General features: G+C 43.8%; 1 long non-coding RNA gene across 1 annotated transcript in view; it reads left to right on the forward strand.

The window, feature by feature from the left end:
• LOC143718660 (uncharacterized) overlaps positions 1–26,846 on the forward strand; it is a 195,026-nt gene extending 168,180 nt beyond the window's left edge. The window contains exon 2 of the long non-coding RNA XR_013196477.1: positions 26,747–26,846. This is a non-coding gene — a long non-coding RNA (uncharacterized LOC143718660). The remainder of the gene's footprint in view (positions 1–26,746) is intronic.
• The last annotated feature ends 474 nt before the right edge of the window (positions 26,847–27,320 follow it).

Raw genomic sequence — 27,320 nt, forward strand, 5'->3', positions numbered from 1 at the left:
AACAGCAAAAGAAGCGGAGTTCGACCAATCATAGCGCTGGGTTCATTCCCCAAATAGCAAGCGGGTATGATTGACAGATGCGTAAGGCCTATCATTAAAAAGAGACTGAACATCGACAGCAATAAAGAATCCCGCTTCCACTCCCGCGGCCGCCTCTGACTGAGTTCATGAGCGAGGACAGTAACTTAGGCTACAGTAGTCACGGTACTTCTGACTCCTGAAGGTAAACGGGCTGGGGTGGATGTGGAAAGTTGAAGTATTGTATTGAGTTAACTTAATCTGGATTTTATTATCACACGGAGTGATCGCAATCGCATGGGTTTTCTTAAAATACTCCGTCATTCATGTCACTCAGATAAGATGAAGACATCATACAAAAAAGCTTAAGTATTGATGAACAATAAATCTAAATAAAATTAAAATCGCTATGGCTTACTGATTATGAAAGTGCTTTGATTTGTGGATTGATTTACTGATAAGCGCGAGTCCGCAAACAGGCGTTTATTTATTCATTCTCAGTGTTGAGAAATGTAGCCTGCATGTGTTACGTTATTGTGTTATAATAACTAAAGTACCTAATTATGTTGTTACATAATAATTTTGTATGAAAACTAGCGCGTTACTTGTGGATAAGAAACCGTTGTATCAGTGCTGCGCGAGCTCTCTCTCACACAAACACAGACCGCGCGCACAGAGAGAGATTATAATTGTAAAATGAAAATTGACGAACTGTTTTGTTCTTGGTTGTGTTTTTTGCCTGTCAAAATGCCAGAAAGCATTTTTTATTATCCATCCCGTGTTTTTAAAATTCGTTAAATTACGGACGTTTTACTATTAACACAGCTGTATGTCAGATTCTTCTAACATATAGGCTACTTGATATTCTTTTTAGAATAAGTGATTCGTTTTGCTATTATTGGCCCTGTGACAGGACTCATGTCTATTCATTGTCAACTATTTTCTATAAGTATGTTTGTATTGGCTAACGTTTATTCAGCTAATGCGTGTCCTGTTTAAAATGTGCAATGTTCAAATGCAAAGACACCACGTCTCAAATAAAAGCCCTTTTTTCATTTCTTTTTATCAAGAAGGCTATCATATTTGGATATTGGAATAACAAATTAAGTAGCACTATCTTAAATGTACTGTTTTCTAGGGGTTTCTTAATTTTAGACTAGTTGACCAGCACACATTATTTTGCAATGCAATATTAATCATGAAAAAATACATTGCAGTGCAGTGCAAGTGAAATTTAGGATTTGGGTCGAATTCCAAAAACTTTAGAGGTCAAGAATTATGTAGATGGGCATGTGTTTGTGTGTGTCTTGCATTCTCAAAACATTATGACAAAAATATATGACAACAATATAAGAAGACTAGAAGAACAATCGCTCATCACTTTGTGTGAGAAATTAGCGAAGGAAAACCTCGCCCTTACGCATCTGTCCCAGGGTAAACATTTCAGGCTCAGGATTTTTTCTACTATCACCCCTGCATTTAGTGCTTTGGAAGTAGGCAGCAATATTAAAAAATGTATATGATGTTTAATAGGGAGCCAATGCAGTGTAGGCTATGATAAGAAAAAAAAGACGGTGCAGTAGATCCTAATTTCTCCCCGTTTGTCTATGATCAGCCGCGTAGCGTTTTTAACATCTGCGAACATCACCAGAGAATGCCCTTTTAATTGGTTGTTAGTCATTGTGAGTCACGTATCAAGCAACGATGACGACAAGTGACAAAGGCGGGAAATGTAAAAATGACTACCTCCAAGCAGCCGGCGAAAAGAAAGTTAACTATAATGGAAGTATAATTATATAAAGATATTTGCACTACACTTCCTTAAAATGTTGTCTAATTAAATTAAAAATATTATTTTATGCACTGGAAAGAACATTCTAGAAGTTTAATTCTATTGAATAAGTTCGCACAAGGCTACAGAAAACTGTTGTGTTTATTTTTCTTCAAATGCAGTCTAATGGCTCGTTTCCACTGAGGAGTACGGTACAGTACGGTTCGGGTCGGGTCGGGTCAGTAAACCATGATCCAGCTAGCGTTTCCACCGCCAACAGTACCCTACTTGATAGGCGTGGTGTTTCCCTGAAAGAAGCGATCAACGTCATTTTCGCGCGAAGAAGAAAGCGACAAAGTAAACACCAATGGATGGCATACAGCAGATCTTGTTCTTGCTTCTCGGCATGTTTGTCACAAGAAGACAAGCGCCGACATTAGGCATTTCTCATTACCACAGAAAACTGTTGGTAATGAAAACCCCCCAAGCCAGATTCCCAGTGAAATGCTCTCAGTGAGAAAGTGCAGTGAGTTTGCTTCTTTCTTCTCTGAGAAAATCAATAATATCAGAAAGGTGATCAGCTCATCCTTGAGTTGCGCTGGTGTCAGGCAGATCAGACAACAGCACGAGAAAGTAGCCACTATGTCTGATTTCGAAGAAATTGATGGCAAAATTTTGGAAGAAACCGTACAGCAACTAAAAACATCAACCTGCGCCCTTGATGCACTTCCCACATCTTTTTTCAAAAATGTGTTACACAGCTTAGAGGCAGATCTCCTAGAAGTGGTAAATGCCTCACTTCTCTCTGGGAGTTTTCCGACCTCCCTGAAAACTGCTGTTGTCAAGCCCCTCCTGAAAAAGAGCAATCTGGATAAGACCATATTAAATAACTATAGACCGATCTCAAATCTTCCTTTCATAGGCAAGATCATTGAAAAAGTTGTCTTCAATCAGCTGAACAAATTCTTAAGCTCGAATGGATACTTTGACCATTTTCAATCTGGTTTCCGACCGCACCACAGTACAGAGACCGCGCTCATAAAGATAATAAATGATATTCGCTTAAATACTGATACAGGCAAATTATCAGTGCTGGTACTACTCGACCTCAGTGCTGCATTTGACACTGTCGATCACAAAATACTTCTTGATAGGCTGGAAAACTGGGTCGGGCTTTCTGGGATAGTCCTAAAATGGTTCAGGTCATACTTAGGAGGCAGAGGTTATTATGTGAGTATAGGAGACCATAAGTCTGAGTGGACATCCATGACATGCGGAGTCCCTCAAGGCTCAATTCTTGCGCCACTCCTATTCAACCTGTACATGCTCCCAATGAGCCAAATAATGAGAAAGAACCAAATCGCTTACCATAGCTATGCAGACGATACACAGCTCTACTTAGCCCTATCGCCTAACGATTACAGCCCCATTAACTCCCTTTGCCAATGCATTGATGAAATAAACAATTGGATGTGCCAAAACTTTCTTCAGTTAAACAAAGACAAAACTGAAGTCATTGCGTTTGGAAACAAAGATGAAGTTCTCAAGGTGAACGCATACCTTCAGTCTTGGGGTCAAACAACTAAAAATCAAGTCAGGAATCTGGGTGTGTCTCTGGAGTCAGACCTTAGTTTCAGTAGTCATGTCAAAGCAATAACTAAATCAGCATATTATCACCTGAAAAATATTGCAAGAATTAGATGCTTTGTTTCCATTCAAGACTTAGAAAAACTTGTGCATGCTTTCATCACCAGCAGGGTGGATTATTGTAATGGACTTCTCACTGGCCTTCCCAAAAAGACCATAAGACAGTTGCAGCTCATACAGAACGCTGCTGCTAGGATTCTGAGCAGAACCAGAAAATATGAACACATCACACCAGTCCTCAGGTCTTTACACTGGCTGCCAGTTACATTTAGGATTGATTTTAAAGTATTATTACTGGTATATAAATCATTCAATGGCCTAGGACCTCAATACATTGCAGATATGCTCAGTGAATATAAACCCAACAGATCACTCAGATCATTAGGATCACATCGGCTAGAAATACCAAGGGTTCACTCTAAGCACGGCGAGTCTGCTTTTAGCTACTGTCACGGTGTGGCTTCATGTCTTGTTCCTGCCTGTCCTGTGTTTCCCTTGTCTTGTGTGAACTTTAGTTATTTCCTGTTCTGTGTCATGTTTTGTAGTCCTTTGTAGTTTTTCTAGTTTATAAGTATCCCCAGGTGTTTCTGATTAACCACGCCCTCTTGTTATCTTGTTTAGCTCGTTTACCCCTGTATTTAAGCCCTGTGTTTCAGCCCTGTCTTTGTGAGTTGTTAATGTTGTAATGGTTGCTGTTTCTGTGTTCCTGGTCTGAGTTTCTTTTGTTTGTTTTATCTATAAATGTGTTTGTAATTGGATTCATTGCTCGCTTCATTCTTCCCAGATCGTTACAGAACAACTCACCCAAATATGAATCCAGCAGCACGGATCTCGCCTGATCTACACAACCTAGACCGGGAGTTCGCTGGACAGATCGCGGCCTTGGCCCTGGAAAGCCTTGATCTATTCCAGTATACGTGGGGATTTGTTCCTCTTGCTGCCTCCTGCTCCCTGGATGACGAGGCAATTAAAGTCTGTTACCGGCTGGGGGCTAAGGAGGTTAACCCGAGGGAACTCCCCAATCTCTCCGGTCTGGGCTGGAGAGAGGCGCTTTCCAGATGTTTGGAGAGCTTCATCCCGTGTCACGCCAGGCCTTTACCGCTGGTCCATGTTCCGGTGGTCCCAGTTCCGGTGGTCCCGAATCCGGTGGTCCGGAGACGGAGGAGGAGGAGAAAAATGGCCTCCTCAACGACATGTCCGGTGGCTCCTAAGCCAAAGACCGTCCAGCCAGAGACTGTCCAGCCAGAGATCGTCCAGCCAGAGCTTCACATCAGCCACGTCCAGCCAGAGCCAGTCTTCGAGCAAGAGCCAAAGCCAGTCTTCGAGCAAGAGCCAGAGCCAGTCTTCGAGCAAGAGCCAGAGCCAGTCTTCGAGCAAGAGCCAGAGCCAGTCTTCGAGCAAGAGCCAGAGCCAGTCTTCGAGCAAGAGCCAGAGCCAGTCTTCGAGCAAGAGCCAGAGCCAGTCTTCGAGCAAGAGCCAGAGCCAGTCTTCGAGCAAGAGCCAGAGCCAGTCTTCGAGCAAGAGCCAGAGCCAGTCTTCGAGCAAGAGCCTGAGCCCGTCGCCTGTTCGCCAGAACCGGAGCATATCACCTGCCCGCCAGAGACTGAACACGCCGCACTTGGGTCTGTCCTGGAAGACACAGCGCTTATTGTGGTGTCCATGGCTGTTTTGTGTGTGTGGGCAGCACACACATCAGCGACAGCCCATGAACCCAGCCCAGAGTTTCCTTCGCCGCTGGTCCCGTCCAGCCCAGAGTTTCCTTCGCCGCTGGTCCCGTCCAGCCCAGAGTTTCCTTCGCCGCTGGTCCCGTCCAGCCCAGAGTTTCCTTCACCGCTGGTCCCGTCGAGCCCAGAGTTTCCGTTACCACTGGTCCTGCCCAGCACAAAGCCCTCTTCCCTGCTGATAACGCCCAGCCCAGAGCCCGTTGATCCTGCGCCAGAGCCCGCCGATCCAGAGACTGTTCAAGTCACGTCTGCCGATCCAGAGACTGTTCAAGTCACGTCTGCCGATCCAGAGACTGTTCAAGTCACGTCTGCCGATCCAGAGACTGTTCAAGTCACGTCTGCCCATCCAGACACTGTTCAAGTCACGTCTGCCCATCCAGAGACTGTTCAAGTCACGTCTGCCGATCCAGAGACTGTTCAAGTCACGTCTGCCGATCCAGAGACTGTTCAAGTCACGTCTGCCGATCCAGAGACTGTTCAAGTCACGTCTGTCGATCCAAGTCACGTCTGCCGATCCAGAGACTGTTCAAGTCACGTCTGCCGATCCAGAGACTGTTCAAGTCACGTCTGCCGATCCAGAGACTGTTCAAGTCACGTCTGCCGATCCAGAGACTGTTCAAGTCACGTCTGCCGATCCAGAGACTGTTCAAGTCACGTCTGCCGATCCAGAGACTGTTCAAGTCACGTCTGCCGATCCAGAGACTGTTCAAGTCACGTCTGCCGATCCAGAGACTGTTCAAGTCACGTCTGCCGATCCAGAGACTGTTCAAGTCACGTCTGCCGATCCAGAGACTGTTCAAGTCACGTCTGCCGATCCAGAGACTGATCAAGTCACGTCTGCCGATCCAGAGACTTTTCATGTCACTTCCTCCGAGCCAGTGTCTACGGACAAGATGGCCGCCTCCGAGTCAGAGTCTGTTCCTGTTCCCGAGCCAGAGTCTGTGTTGTCTGTTCCCAAGCCAGTGAGTGTGTTGTCTGTTCCCGAGCCAGTGAGTGTGTTGTCTGTTCCCGAGCCAGTGAGTGTGTTGTCTGTTCCCGAGCCAGTGTGTGTGTTGTCTGTTCCCGAACCAGTGTGTTTGTTGTCTGTTCCCGAGCCAGTGTGTTTGTTGTCTGTTCCCGAGCCAGTGTGTTTGTTGTCTGTTCCCGAGCCAGTGTGTGTGTTGTCTGTTCCCGTGCCAGAGCCAGTGTGTTTGTTGTCTGTTCCCGAGCCAGTGTGTTTGTTGTCTGTTCCCGAGCCAGTGTGTGTGTTGTCTGTTCCCGAGCCAGAGCCAGTGTGTGTGTTGTCCGTTCCCGAGCCAGAGCCAGTGTGTGTGTTGTCTGTTCCCAAACCAGTGTGTGTGTTGTCTGTTCCCGAGACAGTGTGTGCTGTTCCCGAGCCGGTGTCTGCTGTTCCCGAGCCGGTGTCTGCTGTTCCCGAGCCGGTGTCTGCTGTTCCCGAGCCGGTGTCTGCTGTTCCCGAGCCGGTGTCTGCTGTTCCTGAGCCGGGATCGCCCGAAGGGCCTTCTCCGCCGTGGCCGCCCGAGGGGTCTTCACCGCCGTGGCCGCCTGAGGGGTCTTCACCGCCGTGGCCGCCCGAGGGGTCTTCACCGCCGTGGCCGCCCGAGCCGGTGTCTGCTGTTCCCGAGCCGGTGTCTGCTGTTCCCGAGCCGGTGTCTGCTGTTCCTGAGCCGGGATCGCCCGAAGGGCCTTCTCCGCCGTGGCCGCCCGAGGGGTCTTCACCGCCGTGGCCGCCTGAGGGGTCTTCACCGCCGTGGCCGCCCGAGGGGTCTTCACCGCCGTGGCCGCCCGAAGGGTCTTCTACGCCCTGGCCGCCCGAAGGGTCTTCACCGCCCTGGCCGCCCGAGGGGTCATCTCTGCCCTGGTCGCCCGATGGACTGTCACCGCCCTGGCCGCCTGCGCGGCCTGCTCCACCCTGGCCGCCGCCTGCGCGTCCTGCTCCGCCCACGTCCCATGGCCCATGCCCGCCATTGCAAGGCCCTGGTCCTGTTCCCTGCGCGGACCTGGCCCTCCATCCCTGCCCCAAGACCGCCTCCACTTCACCACCCTCCTGAACTTTTTTTTGTTTGTTTTTTACGGGCGTCGGGAGCCGCCCATAGGGGGAGGGCTATGTCACGGTGTGGCTTCATGTCTTGTTCCTGCCTGTCCTGTGTTTCCCTTGTCTTGTGTGAACTTTAGTTATTTCCTGTTCTGTGTCATGTTTTGTAGTCCTTTGTAGTTTTTCTAGTTTATAAGTATCCCCAGGTGTTTCTGATTAACCACGCCCTCTTGTTATCTTGTTTAGCTCGTTTACCCCTGCATTTAAGCCCTGTGTTTCAGCCCTGTCTTTGTGAGTTGTTAATGTTGTAATGGTTGCTGTTTCTGTGTTCCTGGTCTGAGTTTCTTTTGTTTGTTTTATCTATAAATGTGCTTGCAATTGGATTCACTGCTCGCTTCATTCTTCCCAGATCGTTACAGCTACTATGCCAGCCGCAGCTGGAACCAGCTTCCAGAAGAGATCAGATGTGCTCCTACAGTAGTCACATTCAAATCCAGACTCAAAACACATCTGTTTAACTGTGCATTTACTGAATGAGCACTGTGCCACTGTTCGTCCGACTGTTTGCACTGTATTTTATTTTATGTTTTAATTATTCTGATTTCTGTATTTTATCTTTTATTCTAAACTGTTTTAATTATTCTGATTTCTTTTGATTATTTTAATTTCTTCTATGTAAAGCACTTTGAATTACCATTGTGTATGAAATGTGCTATATAAATAAACTTGCCTTGCCTTGCCTTGCCTTACCAAGTATATAAAGTTCTCAGCAGAATGACTCCCGAGGACGCGAGTCCGGTAATTCTCCAAATGGAACAGCGCGTTCTTGAAAGCGTCACTCAGCTCGCTCTGCATGTACATTTTAGGCAACAATAAAACGAAATATGTTATAAAACACCACTCTGCCTCTTTTCGTTTTCATTTAAATACATTTTAAACATTATAGGCACACAAATGTGGTTCAGGCAATGTATAGACCTGATTATATACATGTTTAACATTAGCCTATTTATAACAAAACGAAATATAAAACACAACCCTGCATCTTTTCGTTTAAATTTAAAAAAATATTAAACATATTCCAGGCAATATTGTTATATAGGTGGAAGGTGAACCCAGGCGCAGACAGCAGATGCAATGAACACAGGATTTATTGAGACAAAAACAGGAAAACAAAACCCACGAGGGGGCAAACAAGACAGGGTAGAACACTCCAGACTAAGACAGGAACAAAATAAAGACACGAACAGACACTTCTTGAATAACTGACTTCTCCATGAAATACTCACTGTTAGAAACACACAACGTCAAACAATGAACCGACACAGACAGCAAACACAAGGGGATTATATGGGGAACACTAATGACGAGGACAGGTGAAACTGACTAGACAATAATGACAAGACGAGGATAACAAGACGTAACGAGACACCACAAGCACATGGCACAAAACACAAGACCATGGGTCTGTCATGATCCTGCCTCAAGACTAGAGAAATGAAATGACAAGAGGGCAGAATCATGACAGAACCCCCACCTTAAGGTGCGGCTACCAGACGCTCCAAAAGAGGACATCAAACACGAGACATGACAGACTGGGAAACAGACACAAACCAACAAAACATGACAAATAAAAGCAACGGCATACAAGAATATACAATAATGGGGTCCGGGTGAAACATCAGAAACAATAAACTCGGAAGGGGAGGCGGAGGAAACACAAAGTCCTTAGAGGGTAGTCCAGGGGGAACATGTGCACGGGGATTCTTAGGTCCGCGGGACGAGGATGGGGAACGAGGAATCCGAGCAGACTTGGAAGGGGGCACACAAGGAGGTGACTTAGGGGATACAGTTCGTGGCTGAACAGGGACAGGAGGTACAGTGGGCGACGGAGCGGGGATAGTGACAGGGAAAACTGAGGGTGACGAAACAAGTCTCTTGATCGGGGAAACAGCAGGTAAGGGAACAGAACACATAACCGGGGGTGTAGCGGGTGACTGAGGAGTGGAAGCCAAACTCACTGAATCAGACTCGGTGATCAAAAAGTCAGACTCTGGATCTGCGCTCTCAGAAGCGGATTCGGAAACCAAACTCCTTGAGTCGGACACGGAAACAAAGTTCTTTGCGGTAGCATGAGGAGCAGCGCTCACCGGGACAGGATCGGGTCCAGCGCTCACTGGGACAGGATCAGGTGCAGCACTCACCGGGGCAGGATCGAGTGAAGCGCTCACCGGGAAAAGATCGGGTGCAGCGCTCACCGGGACAGGATAGACAGGGGGTTCAAGGATCTTGAGAAGACGGGACAGGTATTCAGACAGGGTCTTGGCTGCAATGTTTATGGGCATCTCCTGATGCGCCGAAACTGCCTGCACAATCCTCTCTGCGGCAAGATCGGCCGCAACTCTCGGAGAAGAGGGCTCCGAGGCAGCGCTTGCTGAGGCGGGTTCTGGAACAGCGCTCTCAGTCACCGAATCGGGCATTGTGGCTCCTGCAGCAGCTCCAGGAACAGCTCTCACAGAAGCCGTAACAGGTTGAGAACTCACTGCGGGCACATGGGAAGGTTGAGACGGAGAGCGAGAAGATCCCTTCCTTCTCTTCTTCCTCCTGGGACGAGAAGCAGAGGCCATGAGTGAGTCAGTGCTCGGTTGAGGAACCATTGCCGGGTCCGTGACAGGCGGCAGAGGAACGGTCCTCTCAGGCTGGATTGACTCCGAAGCGGACGCCTCTGACGGGGATTCCCATGAGATCCGCCTCCCTCGTTTTCCACGGAGATCAAAAGGGACGGACGGAGCTTTAGGAGTCGTGGAAGCGTCAACCGGGCTTCCAAACATCGCGACCCCTATCCGGAGACCTTCAGGGATAACCGACAGTCGAGCAGAAGGTGAAGATCCTGTAACACTCTGCAGCTCCCGCTGTGACAGAGCGTCCACCATGCTGTGGAACGGGCGGCTGACCAGTTTCTCACGCTCAGCGAGAGGGGGAGGAGCGTTGAGACCCGCGATGAGGTAGCATTTCGTCAGGCTGTCCGGCAGGAAGAACCCTCTTTCCTCCACAAGCCGGACATACTCTCTCAGGGTTAACCTACCCTGAGGAGGGAAAGGAAGCTTGCCCTCCCGGCTGTCGGCGACGACCGACTGCCACCACCGCTCGGGGTCTGAAGACTGCGGGGTTGTGTAGATCGACGCGCTGTCCGCTGGGTTCCCTTCTGGTCGGTTCATTCTGTTATATAGGTGGAAGGTGAACCCAGGCGCAGACAGCAGATGCAATGAACACAGGATTTATTGATACAAAAACAGGAAAACAAAACCCACGAGGGGGCAAACAAGACAGGGTAGAACTCTCTAGACTAAGACAGGAACAAAATAAAGACACGAACAGACACTTCTTGAATAACTGACTTCTCCATGAAATACTCACTGTTAGAAACACACAACGTCAAACAATGAACCGACACAGGACAGCAAACACAAGGGGATTATATGGGGAACACTAATGACGAGGACAGGTGAAACTGACTAGACAATAATGACAAGACGAGGATAACAAGGGGGCGGGGTGACGTAACGAGACTCCACAAGCACATGGCACAAAACACAAGACCATGGGTCTGTCATGATCCTGCCTCAAGACTAGAGAAATGAAATGACAAGAGGGCAGAATCATGACAAATATGTGCATTTGTACAAATGTTGCAATAAACAACATTACAGTGATAATCTTGTAATAAAAAATGACAAAACTCAACCCTATCTCTTTTTGTTAAATTTCAGTTCTATCAATAATAGCCATTATAAAAGTATAAGTAAAAGGTAACGTTACAAGAAGCTATACAATAAGAAATAAAGCAAACAATTCAGTCAAATATACAAATTCAGCGCTAGTCTAACGTTAATTTTACAACGGAAAAGTTATAGCCTAAATATATGAAACTTCACTTAGCCCTCAGCCAAAACGATTGGCCAGGGAACGAATTATCGATTCATGAGACCAAAGATCACCCGTTAGATATACACAAGACGAATTACCACTACAGAGTCAGCGGCAAACGTCAGAACGACTAGCCGAGGAAAGGCTGTTCCAGGTGGGGAACATGAGCGCCGAGCGCCCGGTGATCGCCTGGAATGGATCAAATTATCATAAATCATTATAAATAAACCGCAGATTTGAGCTTTAAACAACTACATTCTCGCCTCAAAAACTCTTAAAACAACATTTCGTGAAAGAATAATCGTAGTATTATATTCCAACTGTATATTAAATGTTGTCATTCCCCTTGTAGCTCGCAAGTGACGATACTCTGTCAACCAATCAGCGTTCTGCAGTGAGTCTAGCTGCTCCCTTTAGTACCGTACCACTGTGCTAGGTACCCCAACGGAAGGGTACCCAAAAAGTGGTACGGTACGGTTCGGCTTTTTGGTACCATTCACAACTTTTGACAGTGGAAACGCAAATAATTGCGTACCGTACCGAACTGTACCGTACCGTACCGCTCAGTGGAAACGAGCCATAAGCCGATGAGTTTTGAATGTTATATGTTGTAATTTGTTTAAAAAATAAAACAAATTATAAACTAAACAAATCCATGGTTCATTGATGGCAATATGATCATGATAGCCTTTATATATCTATGTGGTTCAGTCTTGTATATTGATTTGGCCTACTTTGCTATTCTATAAATATGGGGTGAGGACATTTTTTGGCCAATAATTAGAATTAAAGTTAAGTCGTAGGAAATTACTAGTCATCCAAATTTTTACATCAGCTCGTTTCGTCGGGGCATGAAGAAATATAGACAACATCTTAAAAGTTACGACACTCAAAGTTCACAGCAAAGGGAGATATTTTCTTTTACAGAAATAGCTACAACAATAAGGACTACAACAAACGACTGGTAGGGACTACACGCGCCTCCTCCTGGGTTAGTGGCATCACAAACCTTAAAATTTATATAAACAACCCCCCCGGGAAACCTCAAGCAACAAAGGGGGTGAGTCCATGAGAAGAGGAAGAGTTGTTGTAGTAGAGCACATTTGGGAGTCTGCTCAAGTGGTCTTATCTGTTTTTTTTTTCACATTTATTGCAAACTCCACGTAACACAAATGCAATAGCATGTCACTCTGTAGGCATCTTACAACAGTTCCCACACTAGCAATATATAGATTATCATGAAAGAATATGCTAATCAATGACTTGAAGATAGTTAACCACATCAGCTACATAAATTCCTGAACTAACCATTCAGAAATCTCTCCATCGTTGTCCGACTTCGGTTTGAACATAAAAGGCAGAACAGTTTCTGACATTTTAGTTAAAGTGTGTATGTCAGGTTAATTTTTTGGGGGGGATTTTTTTTTATTAAATAAGGTTTAGATGTCTGAGCGAAAATGTAATTATCATTAAAATTATTACTGTAATTGGCCTACAGTAAGCTTTATAGCCATTTAAAACATAATATTTTTTTAAAACACACCTGAGCTGTGACGTCAGAAGAGGGAGACGTACCGAAAAAGTTCTATTCAAGTATGGAGAGTTTTGAGTCTGAGGAGATCCAAAATCCCGCTCAAACCTACGATGGCCCACAGCCATACAATTTTGAACCTCCCAGGCGTGAGACAGATGAGGAGCCAAACAGAAATTTAAAATAATTCCTATCGAAGAAACATAAATATCTGGTGTGAAGAGAGCCAGTGGAGAGTTGGTCAGGTTTCTAGGTAAGGATAGACATAACTTAGAGGTGGAACGGTACATGTATTCGTATGGAACCGAAACGGTTCCAAATTAATTAATGCGGAACTACTGTTAGATACGCGGGTTATTTAGGGACACCTACTCTGTAGCTCCGCCTTAGCTCTGAAGCTCCGTGGCTCTAATGAACAGGCTGCGATGTCAAGATTGCAATGCTGGAATATTGAGAGAGGCGCGGGCTCGATCGAACAGTGGAAACATAAAAACATACCTTATTGTTTTGATTCATAGGTGTCTATGTGGGCATTGCCAGCTCATGGCCTCAGCTGTAGAGAGCATGTGCTGCAGAAAGGTGGGTGCATTCTGGGCCCTGGTTGAACAGCTTACCCCTCTGCCAGATCATTTAACATCACACAACACCCTGGTTTGAGGCATGCTGTCTGAACCCCTTTGTTCTCAAGATTGCATACTTGAACTTCAGGCAGGAACATGGTCCTCTAAACTAGGCTAGCAGTCATGAGTATGTTTACACATTTACATTTGTTTTAAGTTTTTAGTTTCATTTTCATCAGAAAGTTTGTCTAGTGAATAAGTGGTTCTGCAACTGAATTATAATACAATCATTCAGTTATCCATATCCAGTTTAACTGTTACATCCCTATCCTTAGGCAATACCGCTACACAGCATACAGACAGGTGGTACGTTGGGCCTATGGCATTCTGGGGAGGCACATCCGGAGGCCCTTGCCTTCTTGTGTTGTTTCAGACATCAGAATTCAGTTTCAAGAAGATGGAAAATACAAAGGTTTTGATTGGCCTTCTTTTGGGGGAATATTAATAAAAAAGAATTCTGATCACAAGCTATAGTAGTCATATAGTCATATAGTATGACTCATACTGTATATAGCAAGGCTTACTTACTACTCGTCCTAACTTTGACAAGCATAAAATAAACCATACTGGCAGTCAGGAGACCAAAAAAATCTACAGAAGTTTAAATACACTACACAGAAGACAATTCTATTTACAGAAAATGTGTTTATTGACAGGTTATGAAATAAACTAAAGTAGACAAAACCAAAACATGCAGCATGCAAACAGGATTAGTATCCACAGACAAACTTTACCACACAACAGTGCATAAACAGAAATCAGATAAAATAATATGTGAAACAGAAACACAGAAAGGCAATAAGGCACTACCCACAGTTACCCACAATTAGGCACCAACAATTACGTGCAAACAAAAGTAGACAAAACCAAAACATGAACATGCAGCATGCAGACAGGATTAGTGCACACACAGACAAACTCAGTTGAGTTACAAAGAACCCAGGGTTAAGAACAGCACACCAAAAAAAATTAGAAAGTCTCAATACATACCCATTCTTGACGTTGTCATTGATCATAACTATAAACTCGTTATTCAAACAGCAAGCTTTTTAAAAGTGGTCAACTTTGCAAAATTACAGTGATGTATTAGAGATGGTGGAAATAGGGAGATTACCCAGAATAATGCAGTAAGCAAAATTGTGTAACAATAAAAACAAACATTTATACAATCAAAATAATAATTAGTAAATTAATTATAAAATCTAATGGCTTTTGCTAAAGCGTGATTGTTGAAGCTAGGTGAAGACTAACTGCCTCCTCCTTTGAAATCATGTGGCCAGATCTGGAGAGGGGAGCAGGTGCATCAGAACCCAAGGCAGCACTGCACTCCTGTAGAGCTTTTGGTGATCTAGAGTACCTGTCTTGGAGAGATTCCATGAGAGCTGATGCATAACCTGGGTTATAGAAAAGCATGTATATTCAGTGACATTACCAGTGACATTACCAATAGCACTCCTCACCGTCAGCCGTTTGCGCAACCTCTCGACTACTATTGTAATTGTAATGTAAAGCTGCCAAAAAAAGCCTGAAGAAAAGTAAAAAAACAGAGTATGAGACTGACATGTCTAGAATGATGAAATAATGACACATAGGTTATTCCATTGCATAGCAAAAATAGCTTTGCCATTTGGCCTGCATCACATCTGGATCTCCATTAGGAGTTAAGGCAGCAGTCCAGTACAGGTGGTTGACAATGGCTGGCTTCCACAGCTTCATGTCCTCACAGTGCCTTTCTTTAGCGGCAGCATCCGAAGCCTTCCCTAGAGCTGTTTCAGAACCATAACAAGGTATCGATGGAAAAGTATTTACAACACTCAACTTTATAAAGGGCTACTAACAACAGGATACATACTTTTTCCAACATGCCAGACATCAAATAAATGTTTTGTTCCTTCAGAACACAGCTCCTCTCGCACCCACTTGGCAATCTGTGTAGAAAAACACAACCCCTTAAATACAGAAATAAAAACGAATGATTCACTCAAAAAGTGCACCTCTACCAAGGCTCGAATAACTATTTGTGGTTTTGTGAGTCTGTCAGGAGTTTGTCCAAATGTGAAAATACTACAGACATTGTATTACTATCAGTGTTGGGAACGTTACTTTAAAAAAGTAATTAGTTATAGTTACTTGTTCCAAAAAGTAACTGAGTTAGTAACTGAATTACTCTATAATAAAAGTAACTCGTTACCAGGGAAAGTAACTATTTGCGTTACTGTTAAAAAAAAAAGTTGCTATATGTCAAAGAATTTGGATTTTTTTTTAGCAGTTTTCACAAGTCACTTGAAATGGGTAGAACAGACAGGTGTTTGTACATAACTTTCAATATTTATTGGGTAAATACGTCGACAGACAGCAAGAGGTCTATCCTGCACTTCAAGTATTATCTTTGTAAGATAAGTAAACAGTTACACCATATAAAGTCCATTTAACTCTAGCAAATTATTCAAGATGGTTATTTGTCATATGCACAGATTTACACCATGCAATGAAATTCTTAAGTTGCAAAAGTTTCCCACAATATAAAATGTACACAATATACACAATATATTTAAAAGATGCAAGCGTAGAATTGCATTCTGCAGAGAGACATTAAAAGCATCATAAAAAGCATATACATTGAACAATGCAAACATTCACAGTGCAGTGCAAACAGTGATTAAAGTGTGAGTATGAAGTTGTGAAAAGACTGAGTCATTCAACAGCCTGATGGCCTGTGGATGAAAACTGTTTTTAAGTCTGGATGTTCTGGCTTTCATGCTCCTATAGCGTCTGCCAGAAAGTAACAATGTGAACAGTATATGCTGAGGGTGTGTAGTGTCTCTGATAATGTTATGTGCCCTCTTAGTTACCCGGGTTTTGTAAATGTCCTGAAGTGATGGAAAAGCTGTTCCACAAATGTATTGTGCAGTTTTAATCACACGCTTGAGAGCTTTCCTTTCCTGTACTGTGCAGTTTCCAAACCACACTGTGATGGAATTAGTCAGGATGCTCTCCACTGTACATCTATAGAAATTGCTGAGGAGTTTGGTGGACAGACCAAATTTCCTCAGCTTTCTTAGAAAGTACAGCCGTTGTTGAGACTTACTGACAATGTGCTGGGTGTTGTGAGACCAGGAGAGGTCCTCACTGATGTGGGTGGCGAGGAATTTAAATGTTTTCACCCGCTCTACCTGTGCTTCACCGATGTAAAGTGGGCCGTGCTGATCATCTCTCCTCCTCCTCGGGTCGATAATCATCTCCTTAGTTTTCTCTGCATTTAAGGAGAGATTATTTGTGTAGCCCCAGGACACCAGCTGAACCACCTCCTCCCATAGTCAGTCTCAGCCCCACCAGTGATCAGGCCGATGACTGTTGTATCATCCGAAACTTGATGATGGTGGTATTACGCTGAGTGGGGGCACAGTCATAAGTGAAGAGGGTGTACAGCAGAGGGCTCAACACACAGCCCTGGGGTGTCCCTGTGCTCACCATCCTTGTACCCGATGTCTGGGGTCTGTCTATGAGAAAGTCCAGGACCCAGCTGCAGAGAGAAGGTGCCAGTCCAAGGATGAGGAGCTTCTCAGCCAGCTTGGTTGGGAGGACCGTGTTGAATGCTGAGCTGTAATCGAAAAAGAGCATTCGAACATATGTGTCCTTGTTCTCCAGATGTGTGAGGGATGTGTAGATGGCAGGGTTTACTGCATCATCGATTGGATTCGATTCCGACGATACGCAAACTGTAAGGGGTCCAGTGTGTCTGGAATGGGTATGACTATCCTCTCAAAACACTTCATCACCATTGAAGTGAGTGCGATGGGACGGTAGTCATTTAAACATGTTACAGTGTTTTTCTTGGGGAGGGGAACAATGGTAGTGGTCTTGAAACAGGTGGGTACAAAAGATAGTGGGAGGGATAGATTGTAAATGTCCGTTAGTACCTCAGCCAGCTCCGCTGAGCAGACCTTCAGTGCACGGCCTGAGATTTTATCAGGGCCTGCTGCCTTCCGGGGATTCTTCTCTTCAGTGTCCTGTGCACCTGAGCTGATGTCACCGTGAATGGAGGGCTCTGTGCTGCCTCTGTTGGGTTAGTCCCTCTGCTGGTGTTGAGGGTGTCGAAGCGAGCGTAGAACTTATTCAGCTCATCTGGTAGTGTGCTTTTGTTAGTTTTGACCTCCCTGCTCCTCTGCCGATAATCTGTGATGTGTTGCATGCCCTGCCACATGCGCCGGGGATCCGAGGTGGTATAGTATCCCTCCAGCTTCACTCTGTTCTGTCTCTTGGCTTCTCTGATGGATCTGCGTAGATCGTATCTGGCCTTTTTGTATCCCTCAGCATCACCAGAGGCAAATGCAGTGGTACGGGCACGCAGCATAGACCTTACACCACAGTTTATCCAGGGTTTTTGGTTTGGGAATGTTTTATAACGCTTGATGGGGACAATGTTGTCTATACATGTGCTAATGTAGCTAATAACCACTGATGCTTATTCTTCTAAATCCATAGTGCAGTCCTCTCTCACAGCAGCAGTCTTAAACACATCCCAATCAGTACTGTTAAAGCAGTCCTATAGCACAAAATCAGTTCCTTCATTCCATACTTTAACAGTTTTGAATCAAACTCTCTCAACCTGAGACAACTGGCCAAGTAAACAACATGTACTTCCAAGTGTTTTGTTCAAAACAAAAAGTAAACTTTTAAACAACAAAAAAGTGTGTTTAGCTCTGTAGTCTTATTCTTAATTAAATAAATCAAACTCCCAATGTCAGACAACTGGTCTGGTAGACATTCTGTACTTCAAGTATTTTCTTCAAAAGTAAACAGTTAAATAATATAAAGTGTGTTTGTAGTAACTGTTAAATTAAATCAAATTAACCAATTTAATTCCCTATTAAATAAGAGATCTAGCGCTAAAATGTGTTGTTTTTGAAATCAAGCTGAGCGCTTGTTGCTGCGGCGATCGGTTGCATGGATACAGTCTTTGTGGCTCACGCAGTCTTCACTCAGACGCGCGCTTCAATCTATCGCCGTTGTGGAGACTCTCTATTCATTCGTGTCCCTGCTTGATATAGACTGTAACCACTGATGAACATATTCAGTTTTGATGAGAGAAAAAACACCTATACGAGTGCAGATTAGAACCCGTAACCTCTGACACGCTTGGCAAAAGATCTTCCACTAGACCATTTAAGAACTCAAACAAAACTTGTGGATCGATGGATTTATTTACGGGTTGTATAGAGAGGCTGCACAGTTTGACAAGTTTGTACCCAGCAGTTCTGAAAATGCACTTCCAAATGCGTCTCTGTCCCCAGCACATTTCAAACCAAACAGACGCCCGTGGTAACGCACCGCATTCAACGTCCAGTAACGTTAACAGCGTTGTAACGACGGGAAAAGTAATTAGTTAGATTACCCCGTTACTGAAAAAATAACGTTGTTACCTAACGCCGTTTAAAAGAAAGATTTCAAACACTGATTACTATAAATATACAACTTTACCTGGCGATGTCTGTCTGTGGTGAGGGTCGACACATGTAGGTTCTGGTTCTTTAAAAAAGACATGCTGCGCTTCAGACCCTCAAGCTCACACCAGGTGCTGTGTGGGACCTCAGAGCTCTGTAACATGTCACAGACAGTGTAACACTTGAAATCTGGTAGTGGAACTGAAAAAAAATGGTTTGTTTGATAGCATCATACTCACCTGGACAAGCTGCCATTTAAGTAAGTGCCATACTTTGCACAATGCCCAGGGGATTCTGACCTAAGAATGTTAAAAATTTAATTAATGAGTTGCAATGTAAACATTTTCCATCTTAGATTAGGTCAACAGTGCATTTACCTGCAGTCACCCGAGATTGCGAGTCCGCCGCCCATCTCCTTTAATTTCCTAATGACCCCAGTCTGTTCATTCTGCCAGGCCTGCATAATGACTGGGATTGTGTAGAGGTGCTGGTGGCGGAAGAAAGTCCTCGCACTGATGCACTGAAGACCAAACAGTGTCAGCATCCTCAGCGTTTCTGTGGCCATACAACCCGAAAAATTTATGGCCCCACTGAGAAGAAAACAGGTTGCAAACAGGCATATTTCAATGCAACACGGGCTGGTTCTGCCAATAACGCTCATAGCCACATGTTGCACAGACCTAGATGTATAGAATGTAAAAAAAAAAAGAAGGCAAAACTATGTTAGGAGTCACAATTACACCTTGAAACATATAACTCAATTTCACTAAAATCTATACAGTTTATTTAAATTGTATAAACATTGGAATTTACAAACATCATCTTACTTGCTTTATTTTGATAAAAGTTCCCTCCTTCTGGTTCATGCTACCCTTGCTTTCCCCACAACATGCAGGGCAAATTGTGAATAGGGACATCAACTGGCTTTCACAGACAATAAACTTATCAGCCATGCTGAAAAACAAACCCATTCCTGTTATTCTCTAACTTTCCTAACACAATAAAGGCAAAAATGCCCAACAAATATACTTAAAGCATACATTCACAGATCCTTCGATCCACAACAGAATTTCTTGACAGTCAAAATCTAAAACCAAAGTAGTCTAATTGCCTTACTTGAATTCTGGGTTAGACTCCTGTGGCAGTGATGAGTCACTCATCATCTCCTCCTCCTCGGGCATCCATGACTTATCAGCCATGCTGAAAAACAAACCCATTCCTGTTATTCTCTAACTTTCCTATCACAATAAAGGCAAAAATGCCCAACAAATATACTTAAAGCATACATTCACAGATCCTTCGATCCACAACAGAATTTCTTGACAGTCAAAATCTAAAACCAAAGTAGTCTAATTGCCTTACTTGAATTCTGGTTTAGACTCCTGTGGCAGTGATGAGCTACTCATCATCTCCTCCTCCTCGGGCATCCATGACATATCATTGTTGCTGTCTATGAAAGAGCTGGTCTCATCATCACTATTAAAAGGACTGGGCAGAGGGGTTGAAGTGGTCTTGACTTTTGGTGTGTAGTGTTACAAATTTATTAAATGTTTATTTTAGGTTCAACAATATTTTGACTGAGAAAGTTCTTACAAGTGTTGACCATGTGGAGGCATAGATGATGACTCAAGAACAGCTGGGCTTGTGTTTCTCTATGATAATGAAGGTCTGAGGAATCTCCGGGAACAGGCTGACTTCTGGCTTTTTATTACCTGCTTTTTTTCTCTATGAGAATGCAGGTCTGAGGAATCTCCGGGAACAGGCTGACTTCTGGCTTTTTATTACCTGCTTTGTTTCTCTATGATAATGCAGGTCTGAGGAATCTCCGGGAACAGGCTGACTTCTGGCTTTTTATTACCTGCTTTGTTTCTCTATGATAACGCAGGTCTGAGGAATCTCCGGGAACAGGCTGACTTCTGTTTATTTATTTACCTGCTTTGTTTCAGAGGCTCTGAGTTACACTGTCATGTTGATCTTAAATCCCTCCCACTTAAAAGTTATAAAACACTGTGCTTAGCTATTGAATTTAGAATTGGACGAACTACAGCATCGCAACAGCAAAGTCCTCAATAAAGAGTAACTTCTACTTTGAAAGATATCCCAACGTCTCCTGGGTTCTGAAGAAAAAGGTTCACAACAGATGGTTCCGTGACCCGGATAGAGCTACTCACCTGAATCTTTTGAAAGAATGAACTTTTCCAGACTTAATCTTGAAACTTCAAGCTCAACAAAGAATGAACTTTTCTGACTGAGTTTCCAGACTGAATCTTTCTGTACAACCAAGAGTTGGTGAGTGTCACTCTATTCAAAAAACCGCTGAAGACCAGTACAAATTTGTTATTCCTCTGCGCCGCCAGAGAAGAGTTAACAGACAGCTGTAGAGTTTGGTTAACTAAGTAATCCTCTAAAGCAGGGCTATTCAATTGGCGGCCCGGAAGCAACCTCCGAGTGACCCATCCCATGGTCCCGGCAAAAACGCCCATTCCTACCTAAATACATACAGTAGTACAGACCACGTATCCTAGCAACAAGCAAACAATGCAGAGCGAGCCTGTAGTAGCCAAGATTACAATCAATATGTCTTTCTCAACACTGAAACGTAAAATTGTCAATGAAAACCGTCAGTTTAACCCTGCCTGGACTGACAAATACTTGTTTATTTTACCGCCACATCCAAACGCCAAACCGATGTGTTTGATTTGTAATGAGTGCCTTGCAGTACTTAAAGATTACAATGTGCAGAGGCACCACGTTGAGAAACACCAGACTTTCCACACCAATTTTCCCGAGGGATCTCAAGAGAGGGCTGCAAAGGTGCAGAGTTTGATTGTATCTTACAACCGGAGTAGTACTACTATGGTGCGGTCATTCACAGCCCAAGAGTGAGCTAACGCAGCATCCCTTCGTGTTTCCTGGATATTGTCAAAAAAGAAAAGGCCATTCACAGACTCTGAAACCGTGAAGGACTGTATGCTGGCCGTCGTGGATGAGGTGATAAATGACTATAAAATTAAAACGAGCGTGGCATCTGCTATAAAAAATGTACCCCTGTCAGATACTTCCAATATCTGTAGGATATATTCCAGTAGGGTTGAAATTCTTGCTGCAGATGTGTACGAAGCGCTGTTAGGAGACCTGAAGAAAGCTGATACTATGTCTATAGCAGTAGATGAGTCCACAGACAAAACTGATACTGCTCAGTTGTGCATATATGTCCGTTTTTTTGACAGCAAATGCTTCCGAGAGGAGCTGCTTGGCCTACTGCCGTTAGAAGAACACACAACTGGCGATTTAGTCTTTGGGAAAAATTTCGCTTTTTTTAAAGACAATGGTCTGGATAATGAAGCGTGTGTGCATGCTTGTGACAGATGGGGCTCCATCCATGACAGGTAAAGTGAATGGTTTGCCAGCACGTTGGTCCGCTGTTGCACCTCAGTTGATCTCCTTACACTGCATTGTGCATCAGGCGGTGTTGTGGGCAAAACTAAGCGGGGCGCTCAAAACGACTATGGACAGCGTGATGGCTACAATTAATTTTATTTGCTCCACATCAAGGCTCCAACACCGCTTATTCCGCATGCTGCTGTCAGAAATGTCTGCTGAGCACCATGACCTGCTTTTGCATAATGACGTGAGGTGGCTGTCAAAAGGCAAAGCACTGGAGCGTTTCTGTGGTCTCAGAGATGAAATCATAACTTTCCTCCGTGGCAGCAAGCAAAAAAAGGCAGAAACGCACTTGAGTCGCATACTGGATGACAACTTCATGGCAGATACCTGCTTTCTGAGCGACATATTCATGTCAACGGACATATGTCAACGTACATCAGTTCCCTAACATTAAGAAAGTACAGATCGTCATGCTCAGTATGTTTGGATCAACATACACATGTGAGTCAAGTTTTTCACACATGAACTCAATAAAAAGCAACGCTTGTTGCTCCCTGACTGACCGTACTCTCCACCAATGCCTTCGGATTGCATTGACAAATTAGGAGCCTAAAGTCACTGCTCTCGTTCAAAACAAAAAATGTCACTTCTACCACTAAAGGGGCTTTCACACAGGACACGGAATGCGCTGCGCTGCGCTGCGCTGGCCGCTGGGTTCAGCGTTGCCCTTCAGATACAACGCGATTTGCGCTGCGCTATGCCAGAACAAGTAGGCGGAGTTTTCAAAAACATTTTAAGCGGGAGTTCTATAAGGTTAGTTATTTTGATTGTTGTTCCTCCTTTCGGTCAGCAGTAAACTATGTATCTGTCCAGTGCTAAGAAGCGAGCGATAGCACTAGTCCTGCTAATGAGAAGAAGAGAGAGAGCAGCAAGGAAGAAGAGGTTGTGGGTGCATGAAACCCTCAGGTTCAGAGAACAGTTTGGGGAATTCAGGCTTGCAAAGGAGCTCCATTTCCACAGCGACCGGTTCCAGGTACATACATAACATCGAAATCAACACACGAATCATGAGCTCAGTTCTTTTTTAGAATAAAACATTTATTCAAACATTAAAGCTGACACAAAGGAACAAATTATATATATATTAAAACACACCTGACATGCCAACTTGAATGGAGATATGTCTCCATGACACAGCTTTTCTGCCGATGTCCCTATACGACCTCAAACTTGTATCATAGAGCTCCGGAAATTCCGACACACACAGTACTAGCCGTTCATCCATTTTGATTTCCGTGTTTGTTTGGATGTCCCGTTTCAATTGGCCGCGCTGGTAATCGTCACATAGCGCAGCGGCAAAAGTTAAACTATTTTGAACTTTGACCGCGGCGTGCGCGCGAGCAAGTCAATGGTGCGCTTGCGCTTTGCTCGACGCAGCAACAAAACATCTTCGCGCGGCGCAAGCCATTGAAATGAATGGGTTTCATAGCGCAGCGCATTCCGCGTCCTGTGTGAAAGGCCCATAAGTCAGCAGGGTAACTGTAGCCTACATCAATATAATGAGGGATGTGTAACAAAGGCATGCCTAATCACACATGTGGTGATTTAAAATATGATCCCTCAGTGTGCAGTAGTACACCTTGTATTCATGTGTTAGTTATAGTTGTGAATACTGTGCACTTCTTATTTTAGGCAGTTTGAGATGTTTGTGGGTCAAATGTGAGCAAGATGTTTATTTTGTTTCAAAAGGAAACTTAATATTATTGCTAATGGCCTACTACTGTGCACTATTTTGTTTTATGCACTTTGTGATTAGATTTGTAGCCTACAGGCAAGAGGTGCCTAGGTCATTTTATTTTTCTTTTGTAAGTGGAAAAAGTAGGGGCTACCTAAGATTCTGTTTTTAGGCTGTGCATAACTGACCAAAGTTAAAAGAGAAACAATGAATAAACCTTACATGTTTTTCAATATATTTGTTTGTGTTGGTTTCAAAATTTGTCATTACGAGCTGCTTCGCCGCTGAAATTACTGGCCCAGCTAACCTTCTGGTTTTGAAAATCTGGCCCAACTGAATTTGTAATTGAATAGCTCTGCTCTAAAGTTTTTCTTTTAAAGATGAAAGTTTATGCTCTGTTTAGGCAGGGAAGATTACCATTACATGTTAATATTCGTTTATCCTCTGTGTAGTCAGAGAAGATTCATCCTCTGTTTAACCAGGGAAGGTTAACAACAGCTACATTGTGTTAACAATAGTTCATCCTCTGTTTCATACAAGGAAAGGTTAACAACAGCTACAGTGTGTTAACAGTTGTTTATCCTCTGTTCAGGCAGGGAAGATCAGCATTATGTGTTAATATTTGTTTATCCTCTGTTTTGTCAGGGAAGTACTGTGTCCGGAAAACATCATAAAATGTTTAGGTGGTAATTTGGAAGATTAACACGAGTTAATCGGAGTTAACAAGTGGGTAACAAGTTAACAAGTTACCCTCTGTTGATCAGAGAAGTTTTAGTGTTTGTTTGTGTGGTAACAAAAAAATCCTTAAAATGTTTAGGAAAAGTGCTAGACTAATCCCAAATACTGAGAAAGGTGGGCTAGCTACCCCTTTATGGACAGACAGTGAGTTCAAGTCATTGTAAGGTGGAGCAGATGGACTTCATAGTGACTGAGTCAGTCAGATTGGATTTCAGAAAGAAATTTGGTATTCACCCAGAATAAGTATTGTCTATTGAAGAATGCAAGAAGGTATTGGGTGCATGTATCAGGAAGAGAAACATAAAAGGGATTATCTGCTGCCACAAAGAATTTAGCTTATCCATTGCATAAGAACAAGCTAGGTGTATTGCTAAGTTAAAAGAACAGAACAAACAATTGTTCACTCGAGTTTCCTGTCTCACGAAAAAGGTGGGCCATAACAAGGCCTCAACCAAATGTGACTCAGAAGACCAACAGTCAGATGAGATTTATCCTGACTTAAAGCTTTCTTTGAAACAGAGGTATCTCTCCAATCAGTAACTGATGTGCCTGTAAATTCAGTCAATGTGTGTGGTGCTAGGAAAACCAACTCTTCTGTTGTCCAAATCCAAACAGTTGCCAAAGCGCTAAGACTTAAGGATATAAAGAGACTATCTAAGAGATTACCCTCAGTACGCACAAATTTTTCTGAATTTAGAAGGGCATTGATCAGTAAAATGCGTCTATACGACATGTCGTTGGCAGAAGTCACACAGCTGATTCTGAAATTCTAACTGAATCTGAATTCAACAGTTTTGAGTCTGCTGTTACTTCTGAACTACAACATGCCAGAAAAGACGAATTGAGAGAGGGAGTTCTGAAAGCGTTAAAGAACATGTTGGACAAAACAGGGACTGGTCAAAGATCACTAGTTGTGTACAGAAGAAGGATGAAAATGTTAGTGAGTACACTGAAAGATTTGGTCAGTCAGCAGCAACATACAGTGGAATAGTTGACACTTCAGAGAAGGTGCTAGATGATAATGGCTCCCTAGTTCGCACATGGTTTGATGGTCTGTTGTCAGAACATAGAAAAGCATTGCCTTTCTTAGACTTCACATGGTCCACTAGAACCATATAAAATAATTTGGAGAGGTTAGCTGCATGGGAAAGAGACTCTGATGTCAAGGCAAGAGTAAAAATTGCAGCAGCATCCTTTAAGGTCAACACAGAGAATCAACAGAAACGTAAATGTCCTAAGAGAGAGGGCAGTTGTTATTACTGTGGTAAACATGGATATTGGGAAAAAGAGTGTAGGAAAAGCAAAAAGAACTTTAAAGAAGTTAACAATGTTACTCAGCTCCTACTCAGACTGCTTGCTACTCTGAAGCAGCCCCTCCCCTCGTCATTAAACTCGTGGGGCAGCTTTTTGATGTGTTAACCATTTGGGCTGTGTTTACCATTTGGGCTGTGATTGCTTAATTTCCCCAGTAACTTACAACAAAGGTGAAAGACTTATTTTTGTTAAATAGAACAAAAGGAAAGTGACTGTCTCAGCCATCCTTTGGGGGACACTGGTTAAGTAAACTCACAGCCTAAAATGTTATGCTACAGCACAGGCCCTTCATCAGTAATAGTGTTTGGCCAGACAGTAAATGTAAAATGCCCTCATGCAGTGTCCACACTGATGAATCAAGTAAAAGAAACTTCTGTCACCTCCTCCTGTTGGGGAAATTGGTTAACTACCCTCACAACCCCTGAACATTGTTTTACAGCGTGCACCTGTCACAAACCCATCCTCATGTATGATGTATGCAATGACTGAAGATTTGTTAGAGGATGAAGGAGAAATTACTCATGATTGTGTTACGCTTACATACACACCTACGAGGGAAGTAAAAGAAACTCCCATAGAGAATTCAGAATTTGAGTTGTTTGTTGACGGTTCAGCTCAAGTAATTGAAAGTAATTCAGAAACAAGCCATTAGAGCCTATGTGGCATGGACCACATTAAGTGATGTTGATTACAGCAGCCGCAGTATTGTGTCAGGGAAGGAAAAACCTGGACTAATGTGTCACACTGTAAAGTTGGTCCTCCATCTACAGGGATAGGATATAGGACACGGAACAAAGTGAGGAGCCCAGAGAAGAACCGAATGCAACAGGCTTCGGAGCCAACTCTGCGGTGAAGACTCCCTCATAGGCCTTCCCCATCCACTAGTCCATCCTTACCTCACTGTTCCTTAGGTGTCAAAGGAATTAAGAAATAGGGAAAGAGGGAACAACAATAGCAGACTCAGAAAAGTTTACAACCCTAGTGTATGAACAAATGCTGCTTTACTGTCTAGCAGACTCGGAAAAGTTTACAACCCTAGTGTTTGAACAAATACTGCTCTCCTGTCTTTTGTTTTCTTTCTTACTCTGTGCAAATACCACTGATGGCTGTCCCGAGAACCATACGCACCGACCTCCTCATCTGCGTATGAAGCCACAAGAAAACCTCAAGAAAACGACTAGACCCACTGCCGAACCAACTATCACAAAAGAAAAAATACACAACGCAGAGACTCACATACGGAACCTTCAGTCATCCATCAACATGATCAAGATTGTCGTACCAGTAACATGATGGATACTCTCGCTTCGCACAGGATAATGATCTTACTGAACAGAGTGGCCTTGTATTACATTCTAGCAACACAAGGAGGAGCCTGCACCATCATCGTACCTGAGTGCTGCACCGGTTTTAATGGATCCAACAGAGA

The sequence above is a fragment of the Siphateles boraxobius genome, unplaced genomic scaffold (genome assembly GCF_051911475.1).
Source record: "Siphateles boraxobius isolate OS27281-9 unplaced genomic scaffold, OSU_SipBor_1 61, whole genome shotgun sequence".
NCBI lineage: Eukaryota > Metazoa > Chordata > Actinopteri > Cypriniformes > Leuciscidae > Siphateles > Siphateles boraxobius.